We start from the raw sequence: 12,029 nt of genomic DNA on the forward strand, positions 1-12,029 counted from the left end.
ACGTGCCGATGAAATAGTTTGGATGGAGGGTTTCTCCAGTCCAAAGGTGTAATGCGTTTGGCTACTCCGAAATATTTATTCAGTTTTACATCTTTAAGGCAACTTTCTGTTGTCTTACTGACACCCATTGCTCCTAATGGGGCTACCAATACCCATTATCTGTTATCTGTGCTTTGGACACTTTGACCACGTTTCCCAAGCTCTATTTCAGTGAGGCAAGCAAAGAGAATAAGAACCGGTTTGCACTTTAACTCAATTTTATTAACAAAATATTCCATATTAAAAACATCATGCGAGCATTTCCCAAATTACAATATTTTGTCTCTATCTAGCTCTATCCATCTGAGAAAGGATATTACCCATGATAATGCACGTATTTGAGCTGGGCCATTGGAATTTTCATCTTCTCTAAAATAGGGCTGGCTTTTTTTCATGAAGGTGGAAGGTCAGGGTTGATCTTCTCCTGGGTCTTTTTGGGTTTCTGCATGGTCTTCTGCCACATGTCCTGCTGCAAGTGTTCATTGTGGGGTTGGCTACCATGTGTGTATGCATTTTCCATCATCCCTCCATAGCAACTGAACCTTCCAGAATGTTCTATGGCCTTTGGCCAATTGGGCGATGAGCTGGGTTCAAATTATGCAATTGAGTTGTGTCAACACCTTTAACTGTTGCCATGAACACACATCCCCAGGCGTCACCGAGAAGTCAAGATGTCAGAAAGTCTGATCGACACTTCTTCAAAACATAACCCTCCGGCTGGTTGTAACTGGTTTCCCCAGAACCTTTGTGACCCCTTTGGCCTTAGTTTTCACTGTTCTCTGTAATCAATAGCTGCTGGCTGTCGTTTAATTTGGTTTGGTCTATTTTCTGATTTTTCCGGCTATGGGTCAATTTCTAATGTCCAATTTTGGGCCAGTGGCTGATCACACCACAGTAACCAGCCGTTTGATTGGGCCTGCAGCCTCACTTGCCTTCCCTGATAGGACAGAATGCAGAGAGATGTCCAATTATGCTGAGCTGATCTCACTACTGGAAACACAGGCTGAAGAAGCCTTTTTGGTAACAATATCGAGATCCCATAGTCTTGGGGAAAAATACTGTTGCATGATGCATCGTTAACAGAGCTACTAAATGTTTTGCCACAATAACTGGTGAATATTTCTGCAAATATAAACTGAAAAGCACTTAATAAGTGATTAAGGATTTAATTGCTTAAAATAATGTCTTTGAACATTGATTGTAATTTTGAAAATGAATTACGAATATTGGGAAATGCTAAAAGTTCTATGACAACAGGAGAGCAATGTCAGAAATGGGATACTGACCATATCAGGTCAACTATCTATGTCAAGAATCTCCATAACATAGTTTCTAAATGATAATGTTTTTGCCTCATTAGCATCCTCAAATATAATTCTCAAACCAGCACACATTACTCAATTAGTGTGACACTTTATTTTCCACCTCAGTCATCTGCACCTGGAATGTGTGTACAGTTTTGGTATTCTTATCTGAGGAAGGATGTTTTCTGACTATGGAAGGGCTAGTGAGTTGGATAATCAGCCATGACTATGTTGAATGTGCAGCAGACCCAAAAGGCCAAATGGTCTACTCCCGTTCCTATCTTGTAGTATTTCTGAATGATCTTTGTTTGCCTTCTAGCTTTTTTTTCAGTACTGAATACGTGTCTGTTCAGAGTCGGTAGGGTAGATGGGGGAGTGCTGAGATTTCAAGGTCACAGAGAATATAATGTGCTCTCAATCACATAGCAACAGGACAATGTTTATCAGCAAACTATGTTTGAATTAAAAATAGCAGATTGGCAATAGTGCCTTGAGCATTGAATACAATCGAGATATAACAGCATTTTTAAATGGTCCTTTATTCTGTGATTATTTATTTATTAAGTGTCCATGATGGATGACAAATCTTGCACCATTGGAAAATAGTCTGACTTGTTCCAGTACCAAATTTGAATCAGTGAGCCATAATATATTATTATCATTTGACCTTTGTCAGTTATTACTTGAGTGTTTATTTTTAAGTATATTTGATTGATTTGCTCCGCTAAGATGAGAAATGAAGTAAATTTTCCATGTTTGAACCACTGGCTGAATCTTACCAACTTTTGGCTAAGTGTCATTCTCATCAGATTTGATCGAGGCTTTCCCTCCATGAGGCCCAAGTATGCTTTCTCTTATTCTCCCAAACTCTTTTCATTAAGTATCTACCACACCCCATGGCACCCTCACATCTTGTCGTGGTTATAACTATTTGTCATTGGCCAGATATTCTGAGACTGGTATCACTGGGTCCTGGCACCATATTTAATATACCTTTGATAATGGCATGCGTCAGAGGATTGGTTATCTGGTAGAATGCAGGGAGTGGGGATAAAGGGATCTTTTTCAGGATGGCAGCCAATGACTAGTGGAGTGCCGCAGGCGTCCATGTTGGGACCTCACTGTTCACGTTATACATTAACAATCTGGACGAAGGGACTGAGGGCATTGCTGCTAAGTTTGCAGATAACACAAAGAGAGGTGGAGGGACAGGTAGTGTTGAGGAAGTGGGGAGGATGCACAAGGACTTGGACAGGCTAGGAGAGTAGGAAAAGAAGTGGCAGTTGGAATACAATGCGAGAAAGTGTGATGTTATGCTTCCTACTTCGGGAGGAAGAATAGAGGTGGAGATTATTTTCTATGTGGGGAAAGGCTTTGGACATCTGAAGCACAAAGGAGTTTGGAAGCCCTAATTCAGGAATGTGTTAAGGTTAACATGCAGGCTCAGTTAGCAGTTAGGAAGGTATTCATTTCAAGAGGGATAGAACATAATAGCAGAGATGCACTACTGAGGCTGTATAAAGCTCTGGTCAGACCACAGTTGAAATATTGTGAGCAGTTTTAGGTCCTTTATGTAGGGAAGATGAGCTGGCTGGAAGGGATCAAGAAGAGGCTTGGAAGAATGATCCTGGGAATGAAGGGCTTGTCATGTGAGGAGCACTTGAGGACTTTGGAACTATACTTGATGGAATTTAGAAGGATAAGAAGGGATGTGATTGAAACTTGCAGAATATCGAAAGGTCTGAGTGGAGTGGAAATGGAGAACTTGTTTTCACTATTGGAGGGACTAGGACCTGAGGGCACAACTTCACAGTGAAGGGATGATCTTTTACAATTAAGATGAGGAGGAATTTCTTCAGTGAGAGTGTGGTTAATCTGTCGAACTCATTACTCCACAAGGCTGTGAGGAGAAATCATTGAGTGTATTTAAGACAGAAATAGATCGGTTCTTGATTGATAATGTCATGAAAGGTTATGGGGAGAAGGCAGAAGATTAGAATTGAGAAGCATTCAGCCATGATTGAATGCTGGTGCAGACTCGATGGGCTGACTGATCTAATCCTGCTCCTTCATCTAATGGTTTTATGTGCTGACAGTGTGGATCTGTTCTGCACGGTTCAAGTTATTTGTACCCAGACTGAGGCAAAATACTCGTTTAGCATCTCCCCCATTTTCTGCGGCTCCACACAAAGGCTGCCTTGCTGATCTTTGAGGGGCCCTATTCTCTCCCTAGTTACCCTTTTGTCCTTAATGTATTTGTAAAAACCCTTTAGATTCTTCTTAATTCTACTCGCCAAAGTTATCTCATGTCCCCTTTTGGCCCTCCTGATTTCCCTCGTAAGTATACTCCTACTGCCTTTATACTCTTCTAAGGATTCACTCAATCTATCCTGTCTATACCTGACATGTGCTTCCTTCTTTTTCTTAACCAAACCCTTAATTTCTTTAGTCATCCAGCATTCCCTATACCTACCAGCCTTCCCTTTCACCCTGACAAGAATATACTTTCTCTGGATTCTCATTATCTTCTGGTTTTTCTTTCTTTCTTTTGTTTTATTGATTCACAGGATGTGGGGATCTTTGACGAGACCAGCATTTATTGCCCATCATTAATTTTCCTTGAGAAGGTGGCGGTCAGCTGTCTTCTTGAACCGCTGCAGTCCACGTGCTATAGGTTGACCTACAATGTCATGAGGGAAAGAATTCCAGGATTTTGACTCAGCGGCACTGAAGGATTGGTGATATATTTCCAAGTCAGAATGGTGAGTGGCTGGGAGGGGACATTGCAGTTGTTGGTGTTCTCATGTAAATGATGCCCTGACCTAGATGGAAGTGGTCATGAGTTTGGAAGGTGCTTTCTAATGAACTTTGGTGAATTTTTGCAGTGTGTCTCAGTGCTACTACTGAGCATTGGTGATGGAGAGAGCCAATATTTGTGGATGTGGTGCCAGTCAAGTGGGCATCTTTGTCCTGGATGATGTCAAGCTTCTTGAGTGTTGTTGGAGCTGACCCCATCCAGGGAATTGGGGAATATTCCATCACACTGCTGTCTTGTGCCTTGTAGATTGTGGACAGACTTTGGGGAATAAAGAGGTGAGTTAGTCATTGCTGTATTTCTAGCCTCTGACCTGCTCTTGTAGCCACAAGGTTACTGGGGAAGATTGGAATGAGGAATTTTAAACATGAACAGATCAGCTATGAGGCTCAAGGGACTGAATGACTACTGCAGCTCATAGTTCATATGTTTGTATCTGTCATCAAGACAGCCAACTGCAAATGTATCTGTGTTTACTTGCGTCCCCTTATTCCCAGATTCAGCATGAAATACTGCGGGAACAGGAAATCTGAATCAGGAAAACTGGCACAGGCAGCATCTGTGGAGAGAGAAACAGATTATTTCAAATCGATGACTGTACATTGAAGGTTAATCTTTTAAAATGTCAAAAATGTTCTTAAGAAGCAGCCTGAGTTTCCTCTATCCTGAAACCATTTATTTTTGTTGATCAACATGTTACTTTTTGGAGCCATGACTAAGAAGCTCAGCAATGTACTGAAGAAGGGTCACTAAAATATTCCCTTTACTTTCTCTCTCTAGATGCTGCCAAACGTGCTGAGTTTCTCCAGCAAATCTTGTTTCCATTTCAGCAAAGAGCATATTCCCTTTAAACATTAACATTGTGGCTGAAAATGTTCATAAACACTTAAACATATGTATCTGACTACTTAGTTTAAAAAGGCACTGAAAATAGAAGCATCGATGTGTGTGCTAACAGTGTTTTTACATACCTTATACCATATGACTTCTGTAAGCACCATTACTGATTCTAATGCTTTAATTCAAAGGCAGTTGAGTGCAAAAGACTGAACTTAAATTACAGTGATGACAATGCTCATTTCCAGCAGTAGCTTCAGAACAAAGGAAACATGATATTTAAGGCCTGATAATGCAAATTGTTTAACCTGAAGCTGGGAGATTAACATTATTGAAGAAAAATGAAAAATTCCAGACTTAAGATTTAAAAAGATGCCCCTTCTCAGATTTCTGAATTCTGGTCTCCCTGCTATAGAACTGGAAAAGGTTCAGAAAAGATTTACAAGGATGTTGCCAGGGTTGGAGGGTTTGAGCAATAGGGAGAGACTGAATAGGCTGGTGATACAATTCTGCTGAATTGTTCCCGGAAGACCGCCTCTTAATGACCCATAGATGGACTGCTTCTGAAAAAATCCCAGTGATAACCACATGGGTCTGGTGACACCCATCTTTATGGATGCCAGAATGAAAGCTATTTGGTATACTTAGAACACAAGCAGGTACAATTATTTGGCCAAAATATTTGTTTAAACAAGTTCATCACTCCCCAGAAAATTCCCTTATTTATCTTTAGCTAGTTTTATGTATGTGCACATGTGTCTGCTAAGCTCCTTTTTTAGAATTTTTATATCAATACTTCTCCTGTTAAACTGTGTACTAATCATCTTTGTATTTGGTTGAGTAAATCCTGTTTCTATAACAGACAAATAATTTTATTGCTTTTTAAAAAAAATCTGAGCTTTTTTTGCATTCTGAAACTAATATTGGTAAAGAATAACATTAGCCACATTAGTAACTGGCTAAAACAGTAAAATATATGTTCGTTAAGAGTACTGGCAACAGAGAATAACAGGGCACTCCTCCAACCTTGGTTGTAGCAATCCATGGAATGAATACAAACTTGATAGCTAAATGTGTGTCATGCCATTTAAGTTTTGAGCCAAATAGACATACTAATAACTCATCCATGACTTCAACATATGCAAGGTGTAATTGGCTTTCTACAGTTAACATTCTGTCTCTAATGTTGAAATCTCTGTTTAGATTTTTGTAAGTTGTCAGCTCTGATTCAATTTGAAAGCAAAGAAAAACTCACATGTTAGACAGCTTCACATTGCACGCTGGCTTTCTCTCAGTTGTTTGTTCCCCTGATGTGTCAGGTTCAGATGACAAGAGTAAAGACATGATTAAATAGAGAGCCTCTAAAACAGCTCATCAAAAAATGATGAGGCAAATACTAAAGAGTGCCAGGGAGTTTAAATCAATCTGCCAAGTGCAGAATTAAATGAAATGCTAATGCAGAAATGAAGTAATTTCGTAAATGTGACAATCTAACATGTTAACAAAACTATGTTTGAAAGTGTAGTGTACTAGATGTTTAACACTACAATTATAATGCTCAGTTTGGTGCCATAACATAAATAATTTAATCATATACTACATCAGACAAAATCTCGAAATGTATTGTACACATTTTATGTAATTGACTTAGTCAGATGTTTTTGTAGTAAGCAGGTAATTTGCCTCATAAAATGATCTAATATCCACAGAATAACAATAGGAGATTCATTACTTACAGGCTGACATTGCAAAAGAAAAATCAACATTGAGGAATGATTTTTAATGGCCCTAAAAATGTTTGAAATGGAAGTACATTTAAGGATAAGAAAACAGCAGTCAACAAGGATGCAGAATGGGAAGATTCAGCTTGATGGAACCTCGTATCTGGGGATTTGGCTAACGTAAGTGAATTGTGAAAACCACTGCACCGTGGCCTGGTGCTTATGGGCACCTGCCTGGTGTGTTTTTGTCAGGCATGGAAACCACCACCAGCTTCCTGCCAACCTCCCAGCTTCCACTATAATAATGGGAAGGTGGACATTGATATCAGAAGACTGCCAACCATTTTAAAATGAATCATTAAAGGTTACTGATCTCATCATCGAGACAATTGACTGAAATGTTATGCTGCCCATTTCATAATACAGTTGCTGTGGCTAGGCTGTTCTTTAAATGCAAGTTATTAAAATGCAGGAAGAAAGAGCAGCACGTTATTGGAGAGTGGAGATTGCCTTCTGTGCATCAGGAACAACCTGCCGAATGCTATCCCCACCCCTGCACATGCTTTGCTCCATCCAAACTGCCCCCCAAAACAAACCCACCTCAACTCCTGCACCCCTCTACATCATTCCCATCCCTAGGCTTGCTGACTTCTCTCCATCTCAAACTGTGCTCCGGGACACTGCAAGAGCTGCCAGTCAATAAGATTGGCTGGTAGTACTTGAGAGCAAGACCTCCCCGCACTAAGAAGTGAAGGTTTCACCCTCTGCATGTTCAGTCTGTACCTGTTGTGGGTATGGGGCAAACTCCTTTTAGATCCATTAGCTGCTGAATGATATTTGTGTTGGAAAGAGTACTCCACTCCTCCCTTAAAATTCTAGCTCCATGATATGCCTGGACCTCCAAAAAGCATGCAGTAACACTCCAGGAACAACCCTTCAGTAACATCTTTGAGTGAGATTATCCCATGTTGAGACATCCCTAGGGACTAACAATGTGTCAACCAAGATTTGAACGTCAAGGTGCTGGGTGGTCAGTTACACAGCAAGATTTTGTGTTTTAAGATCTTTATTGTAATGATGAACAAAAAAACATACTTGATTAAACACAATTTTCTTTCTGTAGGGGACTTACTGTTTAAACTATAAGCAGTGATAGCCTCCCCTTTATGTCTATCACCCATCCCACTCTGCACAAAATTCATATCTGCGGGTAGAACCTTATGCTGTTCCTGGTAATCGGAAGCCAGGGAAAGTAACTGAGCAGGAGGTGAAAAATCAGCTTCTCCAAACTAAATTATCAAGGTTAGGGATCTTTGAAGGCAAGTCAAATCTCTCGATAGTGAGCATCTGAAAGAGCTTATGATCTATTGGTATATCATACATGCTTATAAAGAAGCAATCTTGTCAGAATTAAGTTCCTCTTCCCGGGTGAGTTATTTATTTGTGAGAAATTCATGCCTTCATACTCCCAGTTTGAAGTAAGTGGTGTGCACCAGGCCAAGTGGTGTGCTTGTTGGAATTGGAATGAAGAGCCAGTGTCTTGTTGCCCAAGAGACAGGTTGTTCAACAATAGAATGATTGAGATCAGGTGGAGGCACAGGAGTGGGAGGTTGGCCAAGGGCTGGCGGGAGACTGGGGCACAGAGACTGGCTGGAGGAGAGAGTCCAGGGAAGGGAGAAAAAGAATGCAAAGCTGCTGGAACATAGGAGGGAGGGAGGGAAGGGCCTTTCTCCTTGGCTGTTGAGTGCTGTGGGTTGGTTCTGTTTGTTGTGGCATCTTGTGGGCTTCTGAGGGTACGGGGTAGTGGAGGGAACAGTGAGAGTGACAGGCAGAACAGTGAGAGTGACAGGCAGAACAGCATCACTGAGTGGCAGCAGAGCAGCTAGCAGTGATGGAAGCTGGCAGCTGGTCTCCAGTGCAATGGTGAGCATTGTGCCACACGCTGTAAACTGCAGATACTGCAACTACCTGCAAATATTAGACTGGCAGTTCCAGGGGCAGCTGAGGATGCTGCAGGATGTGGTAAGTCGCATATATCACCACTTCTATTAAGATCAGTGTCCATTATGACTGCACAGAAATCTAACATCAGTTGTCTAAAAAGGTCAGCAGCTCTTTCTAGGAAAGGATACAGCAGGAGATAGATCAGTTAGAAAGTTGGTGAAGAACTGGGCAGATGGAGTTTAATCAGGACAAATGTAAGGTGATACATTTTGGGAGGTAAAATGCAAAATGAAAGTGTACAGTAAATGTCATGACTCCTCGGAACATTGATATACAGGGGGATCTTAGGGTCTAAGTCCATAGTTCCCTGAAAGTGACGACACAAGTGGATAAAGGTGGTAAAGAAGATGTATGGCATGCTTCCTTTCATTGGTCAGGGCATTGAGCATAAATGTTGGCAAGTCATGTTGCAGTTATATAAAACTTTAATCAGGTCACATTGGGAGAACTGTGTGCGGTTCTGGTCATCACACGAAAGGAAAGATATGGAGGCTTTGGAGCCTGAACCAGAATGTTGCCTGGATCTGAGTGTGTAGCTATAAGGAGAGGCCGCACAAACTTGGATAGCTTTTGATGGAATAGCAGCAGCTGAAGGGTGACCTGATAAAAGTATATAAAATTATGAGACATGGATAGGGTAAACAGTCAAAATCCTTTTCCCAGGCCTGTCCCGGTGATGTCCTGTTCTATGTTTTATGTGGTAAGTATGTAATTATGAATGCAACATTGAAAGCCACATGAATCTTAAACTAGCAAGGACACCCTTGTGTGTCATTGACAAAATCTCCAAATGATGGTATGGGGGTGCAGTCCCTTGGACATGTTGATACTAAGAAAACGTGTAACTACTTGGATGCACAAGTTGTTCAGACACCATGCTCAGATGGACACGAATCAAATGAACACTACCTCATGGATCACCAGATATGTTCCAAAGCCACATCATTACAAATATTTCCCAAAGATTAATTGTACATTATCACTGTCTGTTAAAATACTTAGTGATGCCGCGAGAGTACTGATGATGTGACACAATAAAAACTCTATCCATAGGTCAATATCATCCAAAATTGTTCAGGAATGAGGTGCAGTGCCCACAGTCATTACAATAAGTTGCTGCACAATGAAATTACCATGTACATGAATAAAATAAAATTAAACCTATATTTACAAGTGAGCTTCATCTATACAGTGATAAAACATCTGTCATCACTGTACCTTATAATTTTAAAAATTGTTCTTCTGCAATCACAATTCCTGGGATCAGGCTGACACTCACAGTTGATGTGGAGGCAGCCCCACCCTGGAGATGTGAGATAAATGTTTCTGGTGGCTGTCTGGTGTTCCTAGGCCTGTTGGGATCCTCCTGGACCTGACCTGCTGGAGGTGATGAACTCACTGGCAGGGATGCCAAATGGAAGGGAATGACCTGGAAGGAGTTTCCGAAGGTTCTCGTGCTGGTGCTCCTCGTTTCTTGTCAGTGCAGAATGATAGCTCTCTGATTCCTTCAGAAGAAAGTATATAGGGAGAGATATTAAGGTCTTGCTCTAACTCAGCCATTGCTGCAGTGCGCCCAAGCCTAGCACGACAGAGTGAAGGTCTGTGTGCATATCCAGCAGCCTCTGAGCAATCTGCCAGAGCAGGCCCACCATAACAGTTGCCATCCTCTCAACAGAGGAAGTCGCATGCTTCCTCTCACTTAATTCTGATAACCATTTGCCACTTACTTACCAAGAATTTGTCTATCTGTGCCTGAAAAACATTCAATGACTCGCATTCTACTTTCTTTTCAGGAACAGACTTCCTAAGATGTACAACACTCTGTGAGAAACACATTCTCTTTGCTACTGGGTGATCCCTTAATTTGTAACAGTGACCAGCAATTCTAGATCCTCAGGTAAAAGAAAACTCCGTCTCCACATCCACTCTGTCAAGACTGTTAAGATCTTATACATTACAATCAATTTGCCTCTTAATCTTCTAAATTCCAGTGGATATGAGCCTAGACTGTCCAACCTTTCCTCATAAGTCAACAGAACTATTCCGGGTAAAAATAGGAAGTGCTGGAAAACCTCAGCAGGCCTGGCAGCATCTGTAGAGAGAAAGCAGAATTAACTTTTCAAATCCGGTACGACTCTTTTTTCAGGACTGGTAAACATTCTCTGAGCTGCTTCCAATATATTTCTGAAGAAGTGTCACATTGGACTTCAAACATTAATTCTGTCTTTCTCTCTCCAGATGCTAGCAGAAAGTGAGGTCTGCAGATGCTGGAGATAAGAGCCGAAAAATGTGTTGCTAGAAAAGCGCAGCAGGTCAGGCAGCATCCAAGGAGCAGGAGAATCGACATTTCGGGCATAAGCCCTTCTACAGGAATGAGGAGGGTGTGCCAAGCAGGCTAAGATAAAAGGTAGGGAGGAGGGACTTGGGGGAGGGGCGTTGAGAATGCAATAGGTGGAAGGAAGTTAAGGTGAGGGTGATAGGCCGGAGAGGGGGTGGGGGTGGAGAGGTCGGGAAGAAGATTGCAGGTAAAGAAGGTGGTGCTGAGTCCGAGGGTTGGGACTGAGATAAGGTGGGGGGAGGGGAAATGAGGAAGCTGGAGAAATCTGCATTCATCACTTGTGACTGGAGGGTTCCTAGGCGGAAGATGAGGCGCTCTCCCTCCAGGCATCGTGTTGCCATGGTCTAGTGATGGAGGAGGCCAAGGACCTGCATTTCTTTGGCGGAGTGGGAGGGGGAGTTAAAGTGTTCAGCCACGGGACGGTTGGGTTGGTTGGTGCGAGTGTCCCAGAGGTGTTCTCTGAAACATTCTGCAAGTAGGCGGCCTGTCTCCCCAATATAGAGGAGGCCACATTGGGTGCAGCGGATGCAGTAAATGATGTGTGTGAAGGTGCAGGTGAGTTGGAAGGATCCCTTGGGGCCTGGAGGGAAGTGAGGGGGTGGAGGTGTGGGCGCAAGTTTTGCATTTCTTGCAGTTGCAGGGGAAGGTGCCGGGAGTGGAGGTTGGGCTGGTGGGGGCTGTAGACCTGACAAGGGAGTCGCGGAGGGAGTGGTCTTTCCGGAACGTTGATAGGGGAGGGGAGGGAAATATATCCTTGGTGGTGGGGTCTGTTTGGGGTCTCTCCAGATGCAGCCAGACCTGTTGAGTTTCTCAGGCTCTTATCTGTGTTTACTGCAAACATACCTGTTCCATTCACCTGACGTCTCCTTACTTTTCATTATCAATTCTCCAGACTCATTTTCGATAGGACCAATGTTTACTTTGTTAATTCTTTTCCTCATTAACTATTTATAGGGATTCTTACTTCCTGT

At 42.1% G+C, this 12,029-nt stretch overlaps 1 long non-coding RNA gene across 1 annotated transcript in view; it reads left to right on the forward strand.

Moving 5' to 3' along the window:
• The window catches only part of LOC122551718 (uncharacterized), a 129,413-nt gene extending 118,813 nt beyond the window's left edge, over positions 1 to 10,600 (forward strand). The window contains exons 5-6 of the long non-coding RNA XR_015757898.1: positions 6,734 to 6,896; positions 10,514 to 10,600. This is a non-coding gene — a long non-coding RNA (uncharacterized LOC122551718). The remainder of the gene's footprint in view (positions 1 to 6,733; positions 6,897 to 10,513) is intronic.
• The last annotated feature ends 1,429 nt before the right edge of the window (positions 10,601 to 12,029 follow it).

The sequence above is a fragment of the Chiloscyllium plagiosum genome, unplaced genomic scaffold (assembly GCF_037043375.1).
Source record: "Chiloscyllium plagiosum isolate Xiang-an unplaced genomic scaffold, Cpla_swu_hap1 HiC_scaffold_1, whole genome shotgun sequence".
Lineage (NCBI taxonomy): Eukaryota > Metazoa > Chordata > Chondrichthyes > Orectolobiformes > Hemiscylliidae > Chiloscyllium > Chiloscyllium plagiosum.